Source organism: Cyrtonyx montezumae, unplaced genomic scaffold (assembly GCF_038088225.1).
Source record: "Cyrtonyx montezumae isolate F1298 unplaced genomic scaffold, pur_monq_1.0 scaffold_46, whole genome shotgun sequence".
NCBI lineage: Eukaryota > Metazoa > Chordata > Aves > Galliformes > Odontophoridae > Cyrtonyx > Cyrtonyx montezumae.
In genome coordinates, this window is record NW_027072052.1 from 737,706 (window position 1) to 745,544 (window position 7,839).

Genomic DNA, 7,839 nt, shown 5'->3' on the forward strand with positions numbered 1-7,839 from the left:
CTCATATCACTGTCCTCTCCATGTCTCTCACTTTTCTTAGTTGCCTTTCTCGGTGGTAGTGGGTTTGAGGAGGGCCCCTTGCCTGGATCTTCCTCTTCTTCCTCTGCTTCTTCTTTCCGTTCTAGATGTGAAAATCCCTTTCCTCCTGCCGTCCATGCACCTCCTCAGCTTGGCCTGAGCCCCACAGCCTTTTATCTACTCCTCAGACATCCTCTCAAGTGCATTTAGATTTGCAGAGTCATTAAGATTAGAAAAGACCAAAACGGTCATCAGGTTCAACAGTCCAACCAGGTCCTGGCCCATCTGCATCTGGCAGCAGCCCCAAGATGTCAAAAACTGCTGCTCCCGTGGCGTTGTTGGGACTGGCTGTTGATGTTCAGGGCCCGACGTGGTACTTGGGAGCGGCTTGGCTCCTGGGCTGGCTCTGTCCTCCTGGACCAACTTCTGCAGTGTAAACAAGGCTGGCTCTGGGACTCTGCATCACAACGTTGGTGAGGGGAGCAGCTTCGAGTCCAGGCCCTCCCTGGCTGTGTGCACTGGCTTCCATCAGCTGCTGTGGAACCCCTCAAGGACCCCAGTGCTGCCCGTTGGCTGAAGCTGTGGGTACAGCTCTCAGCACTTGGGGTTGGTGGGTGCCTGCTCCCATGGCGTGTTTGGGGCTGGCTTGCGGAACCTGGGACCTGGCACTGCAGTGGAGAGCGACTTCGTGTCTGAGCATGCCCTCCCTGGGCTGGAGGTTGTAGCCACATGCCAGGGAGGGCCTCAAGGACTCTGACTTTCCCTGTCTGGCCAAGTCTGGGGCAGCATTACGGCAGCTCCCATGGTGCTCTCGGAGCTCATTAAAGCTATTTTCAATTCGAGATAAACGTGGGGAGATTCTCCCATGGTCTGTCCCATACCGTCTGAACAGGCTGCTGCTCTCAGGCACACGGGATCCACGATCTGGCTCTGATGGTGCCTGGCTGGTGGTGCTGGAAGTACTGCTCTCCAGTGCCGGGGAGCCTTGGGATGGCCCCAGTCCCTGCTGGCTGGTGGTGCTGGAGTCTGTAAGGGAGGCAGGAAGATGAGCAGGATTGAACTCCTGCCTGGGGATGGGATTGACTCCCACCTCTCCAGGGTAAAGGGACATAAGCAAGGCCGCCCTGAGCATGCAGCACACAGCTGTTTGCCTCTTACTGGTGCCCTCTCCAGCGCAGGCATTGTACTCCCAGGTGGAGGTGCTCTCACTCAAGTTGGAGCAGCACCGATGGGTGCCCTGTGCAGCGCAGGAGTGCAGAGCAGCAGCTCCCAGAGCCTGGGGAAACAAATGGGTTGTGGACATGAGGACTAATTGACCTGAGCCAGAGAGTGCCTGGCACGGCTCTGCTGCTCAGTCCATGCTCCCCAACCCTGCACTGAGGCTGTGATCCCATGCAGAGCCCCAGAGGGCTGCTGAGGTAACTCACCCCGCTCCCTCTCCCTGCTCCCTGCCATGTGGGTAACAGCACTCGCTGGCATTGCAGCGCTCGTGCCTCTCTGGTAGTGATGCATATGCATCATTGTCCTCCCACGTTGGCCTCCTGTCAGAGAAGGGAGGGAACGTCATGAGCACCCACTACACCAGAAATAAAACTAATCCATGGCATCCCTCCTCCTCCACCCAATCCCCAGCTCCAGCTTCCCAATGATGCTGAGGCCTGGTTTAATGGCAGCAAAGGGCCAGGCCTGCCGGGGTTGTCAGTCCCTGGGCAGGAACATCTCATGTATCCTCACATCTTGTGAACTGGCTGAAAGACACCAACCTGACTGGGTTTCAGATCCCCAGGATGAGCATTTCTGGGATAAACTTGTCCCTGTCTCTGCAGAGGGGACACTGGAAGCAATAAATTCCAGCGCACATGGCCTGTTTCTGCAGCAGAAACACAAGTAGCATCAGCGTGAGCGGGACCTGATGCTGCTAAGCTCCCGCCGTTCCCATGGGGCAAGGGAAGGGCTCTTACCTGGACGCAGGCCCGGTGGGACCAGGTGTGTTTGCAGGATGGGCACACCATGGTGCCATATGAGCTGCTGTCCCCCACAGGGTCCATGCAGATGATACACTTGGTGTCCTGAACTGGCACTGCCTCCACTGCCTGCTGCGGGCGGTGCTCCCAGCAGAAGGACCTGCGGGAAGATGGGAGGGGTGGGCAAGGTGAGAAGTGCTGCGAGGAGGGCAGAGGAACACAAAGGAGCCCCAGGCTCTGGCTCTGGCTCTGGCAGGCTGCTGGGAGGTGTCAAGACACATTCCTCGCTACTTTGAACAGACATCAACAGCCAGCCCTACTGATGCTGCTGGATTGTCGTGTGCTGTCAGCAGAAAAAGAACGGACTGCCACTTTATCAGAGTGATAACAGTGACAGTTTATAGGAAAAAAATACAACTCTTAAAGAATACAAAGCATACTCCTGATTGTTTGCAGGTGTGAATCACATGTAACACCTCCATAATCAATTGGTAAGGGGTTAGCATGAGGCAGTCATGCACCTAAGTTTCTTCTCGGATTTGTTGGCAGCAAGCAGTTTCTTACCTCACCCTAAATTGTAACTTTTTGCTCTTCTGCTAGTACAGCTCTTTTTCTGCTTATGCATCTCTCTTTTCTTGCTGAATTTGTCAAGGACTGTGACTGACCAGAGTCTGTATCACACACACCACAGCCTGTAGGCCTTAGACCTTAGCCTAGGCTCACATAATCATGTCCTCCACTAGCCAAGTATGTCTCTATAGTGTGCTGCACCCACATGCCCACCCACCCACTGGGATTCCAGTGCTGAGGGGGCTCTGCAGATGGACTGTGCAGATGGTTCTATCTTTGCCCTTCTGAGGACCGCATGCTGCTCCTGGTTCCCTAACTTCCACAGACTGCCTCCAAAATTTTACTAACTCCCTCTCAAGTGCTCCTGATTTGTCCCAGGTTCTCCCAGAATTACCCCTAAAGTGCCCCCAGTGACCTGAAAAAATCCCCAAACTGCTCCCAATTGCTGCAAACCACCCTGAAGCTGGGACTCTGCCCACATCAAAAGGGGCTCTGAGGCACCGCAACACAGACAATCCCAGCGTGTGCTCCACCTGTGGGCCGCATCGGAACCAATCGCCGCCCGGCTTTCACCCATACCATGCAGAATTGAAAGCGAAACCAAAAGCTCTGCTGAGGCCCCCATTTGGGAGGGAATGGGGTCTCTGTGCCCCATATCCCCACATTCCCCCCTCTATCTCCACTCTCCCCCCTATCCCCACACCTCCCTCATGTTTTCTTGCACAAGAAAAGCTCAGAATCAATCAATTGTTATCAGGCAAAGATCTTGGTGAAGCAACAAAGGTTTTTTACTTGCTATTGCAATAGAGGGCATGTCCACTTGTGGCAAAGGAGAAAACATGCACTTAATCAGTGAACCGCTTCTCCTCCTAGACCTTTTCTCTCATGGCAGGTAATTGTTCCTTCCCAAGATCGTTCTTCTAAAGGCCCCTGACATAGGTGCCAATTGAAAGAATCAGTGAACTAAAACATCTGTTGGGCAATACCCAAGCATTCTCTGTTAGAATCATATGGTAAATTGAAGTAAGATAGTGTGTGCCTTTGTCTCAAGTTATGCATAGTCATATTTTTAAAATTCTGATTAGTGGATGAAAGAGAGTGAATCATTCTACAGTACAGTGTCATCCCTTTGTCTGGGATTCCTTTCCTGGTTTTGTCTGGGATTCCTTTCCTGGTTTTGCCTTGACAAACTAAGAAAAAGCTAATTGATAGGCTAATAACATCATAATGAAAAGATAAGACTACACTAAAAAAAGTTATTTCCGTGGATTCCAGCAGTGAAAACATAAATCCTGTACAATTTATATTTAATCTATCACTAAAAATAGAAAAAAAATAGCGCACAGCAACCTAAATAATATCTAATAATTCTAATTCTTAAGGCAACATTGGTACCACAGAAAAATCACCCATTTTTGTTATACCATGACCAGTGTTGTTACTAATATACCATCCAGTGGATAATCCAGATGTTTTTCATCATTCACTATGGCATGCAGAAGTTATTTACAATACAACAATTGAAAAAACAATAAGTAAAAACACAGAATACCAGTTATTGTGAGGGCTGGATGCTATTTCTTTTTTTTCTTTCTTTCTTTCTTTTTTTTTTTTTTTTTGCAAGCTAATGTTTGTTTATTAAGCAATAACTCAAAGCATATATACACAGGAAGACAATATGTGCTAAGATCTGGTTGGTTCACAGTATACGATCTTGCACCTGCTATGTTTGTTCCAGTTGTTTCATCTAGTCGCGACTGTGGCCAAAGCACGCATCTTCCTCTTGCTGGTAAATGCCTTTCTGCTGTTCTACACAGTTTCTGTTCTGTTTGTGTGCTACTTTTCAAACAACTGCTAACGTTATGGCAAGGACTGCTTACACTTCTTTTCAAAGATCCCCTACACAAAAGTGTCTGGAAGCTGCGACAGACAACCTCAGAGATAGCCACCTCCTTTCTGAGCATCAGCTGGGGCCAGATGTAAAGGGGAGTATTCAGGGCCATCCTAAGCGAAACCAGAGCAACCCAAGAAAAAGTTTCAGGATGAGCATAATTGGGTACACTTGGCCTCTCAGGCTGCAAGCGTGCACTGCTGGCTCATGTTAAGGGTTGCATCTACCAGGACCCCTAAGATCTTCCCTGCAGAGCTGCTCTCAAGGAGTTCTCCTGGTCTGTACTCATATCAGACACTGTACCCACACAAGTGCAAAACCTTGCACATGATCTTGTTGAATGATGTTTCCTTGGGCTCACTTTTCAAGCCTGTCTAGCTCCCTCTGGATGGCATCTCTTAATTCTGTTGTTAAAACTGCACCACTCAGCTTGCTGTCATCAGCATACTTGCACAGGGTGCACTCTATCTCATCATCCATGCCACTGATAAAGACATTGAAGAGCTCTGGTCCCAAGGATGACCCCTGGGGACACCCCTTGTGATTGGCCTCTAGCTGCTGGAAACCATTTACCTGAGAGCCCTTTCTCACAGCCCTTTGGCTGCGACCTTCCAACCAATTTATCATCCAATGAAGTGTCCTCCCTTCAAATCCATCTCTCATATCTCTTCATAGAGATAAGGAAGTGATGTGGGACCATGCCAGAGGCCTTTCAGAAGTACAGGTGAATCTCAGAACTAAGGTTGTGTTACAGTAAAACACATCTTTTTATAGCACATACAATTAAATTGTTCATTAAATTGTTTCTTTGCCTTGCAGTACCTGCAGCTGGCACCTGGTAGATAAGAGTGTTTCTGTAACTTAGCAACCTTCACTTAGGAATCCAGAGCACTGTGACTGACAGTGTCTGCAGTTCAGCAGATGTCCAAAGCATTGAGAGGTGAATCGTTCCCAGCTCTACAGTGACACAACAGTGTGGGTCGGACAGTAAGAACAGCAATAACTAACTTGTACACAGGGCTAATTTAGGAAGTTATTATTGTTCCATGTTAAAGAAAAGGTCAGGATGTGAGACAACAAAACTGAAATACAAACATAGCAAATCACTTCAATTTCAGCCATTAATACACAACATTTGTTATCATTAGGCTCTAAGCAAGGAAAAAATAAGGTGCTTTTTGTCTCTACCTGAGAGCTGTTTAATTTATTTCCCCCCTGTCCTGTTGAGGAGGGGCAGTGACAGAGCAGCAGAGCCAGGCAAGGTGAGCACAGCACATCTGGGGGTGCTGAGTTCCGGGGTGATTTTGGGGCCCCAGCCCTTTAGCACAGTGTCTCCGTGTCCATTCCCCTCTGCAGGACAGCCCGGCACCACCACCCCTCAGGCAGCCCCTGGGAGCTCTGTGCAGGCACCGCATGGGGCAGCATGCATGCAGGGCTACGGAGGTGTGCCCCCAGCACAGCCCCTGACTCCTCACATCCTCCTTCCTACAGCACCTACTTCCTCCCTTTTATTTCATTTTCCTCCTCAACACAGTGCCCTCTGCATGACCTGCTAGCTCTTTTCTCCCCAGTATGGCAAATTCCCATTGCTTGTTATAACGTAACGAGCAACTTTCTAATTTGGTGCACTATAAGTCAAAACAATTTATATGCAACCCAAGAAAAAGTTTCAGGATAAGCACAATTGGATTCCTTTTGATGAACTAATCTATTGGTCCTTAGGCTAAAACGTGCATCCCTTTTGCTAATCCAGCCTGTATCACCTCCACAGTGCCTGCTGGCATCTCATTTCTCTATAGATACAGAGATAAGAACAGAGGCTGCATGAGAGTCAGCACTGACCCAGAATTCGTATGGGCTCCAGGAGATAGAGAGCAGCGTGATGCCTCAGTAGAAGCAGACAGAATCCAAACGCATGTTTAGGAATAATAACCAATAATATTTATTACACACTCACACATATAAATGAACAGCAAAAAAAATGTATCAATTAATAGAATAAATAAGCATTTTAAAGGTGAAAATGCATAATATGAGCCTGCTACAGAAACAACAGTGAGTCATTTGTAGAGAAAGATGAGAAGTTAATCCCTCCTGAAATGTGTCCTTGCCATCATTTTCCCCACTGCATCCTTGAGTTCCTGGTTCCTCATGCTGTAGATGAGGGCGTTCAGTGTTGGAGGCACTACTGAGTACAAAAATGACACCACCAGGTTCAGGGATGGGGAGAACAGGGAAGGGGGATTCAGGTAGGCAAAGAAGTCCGTGCCCACAAACAGGGAAACCACGGCCAGGTGAGGGAGGCACATGGAGAAGGCTTTTTGCCGGCCTTGCTCAGAGGGCATCCTCAGCACGGCCCTGAAAATGTGCACGTAGGACAGCACTATGAATACAAAGCACCCAAATATGACAAGAACACTTACCACAATAAATCCAGTTTCCCTGAGGTAGTCTGATTGCGAGCATGAGAGCTTGAGGATCTGTGGAATTTCACAAAAAACTGGTCCACGGCATTGCCCTGGCACAGTGGTATAGAAAATGTATTGGCAGTGTGCAGCAGGGAAAAGAAAAACCCAGTGCCCCAGGCAGCTGCAGCCATGGTGGCACAAGCTCTGCTGCCCAGGAGGGTCCCGTAGTGCAGGGGCTTGCAGATGGCAACAAAGCGGTCATAGGCCATGACTGTGAGAAGGGAATACTCTGCTGAAAACAAAAATAAAAAGAAAAAGACCTGTGCAGTACAACCTGCGTAGGAGATGGCCCTGGTGTCCCAGAGGGCATTGGCCATGGCTTTGGGGAGAGTGGTGGAGATGCAGCCCAGGTCGAGGAGGGCGAGGTTGAGGAGGAAGAAGTACATGGGTGTGTGCAGGCGCTGGTCGCAGGCTACGGCTGTGCTGATGAGGCCGTTGCCCAGGAGGGCAGCCAGGTAGATGCCCAGGAAGAGCCAGAAGTGCAGGAGCTGCAGCTGCCGCGTGTCTGCCAATGCCAGCAGGAGGAACTCGCTGATGGAGCTGCTGTTGGGCATCTGCTCTGCTGTTCCTGGGCGTGGAGTTGCTGTTAGGAGTGCAGAAGATAATGACAAATCAAGACCATCCTCAGAGACAATCAGTTTCCACATCCCATACCATTACCCCATCTGCACTCAGCTCTCATTCCAAACTCTGTGCAATTAGGTTTGGAGAGGGAAGGCTGAAAGCATCTTAGGAGACTGTTCACAGAACGGCAGATTGAGAAAGGAGCAATGCAGGATTCTCAGAGATGTGTTGCTATTTCCCAGCTCCTTTCAGATTCCTGCCTCCAACCCTTTCCCCTTCCCTAAGAACAGCAAATGGAAAATCCCTGCCTTGTCTCTCCTCTTGCAAAGCACCCTTGGAAACATTCTGGGGTGCAGTGGAGCTG

The 7,839-nt window shown here is 49.3% G+C and overlaps 1 pseudogene; it reads right to left on the minus strand.

Annotated features, from left to right (window-relative positions):
• Positions 1–217: 217 nt before the first annotated feature.
• On the minus strand, positions 218–7,465 carry LOC136055703 (uncharacterized; annotated as a pseudogene).
• Positions 7,466–7,839: the final 374 nt, after the last annotated feature.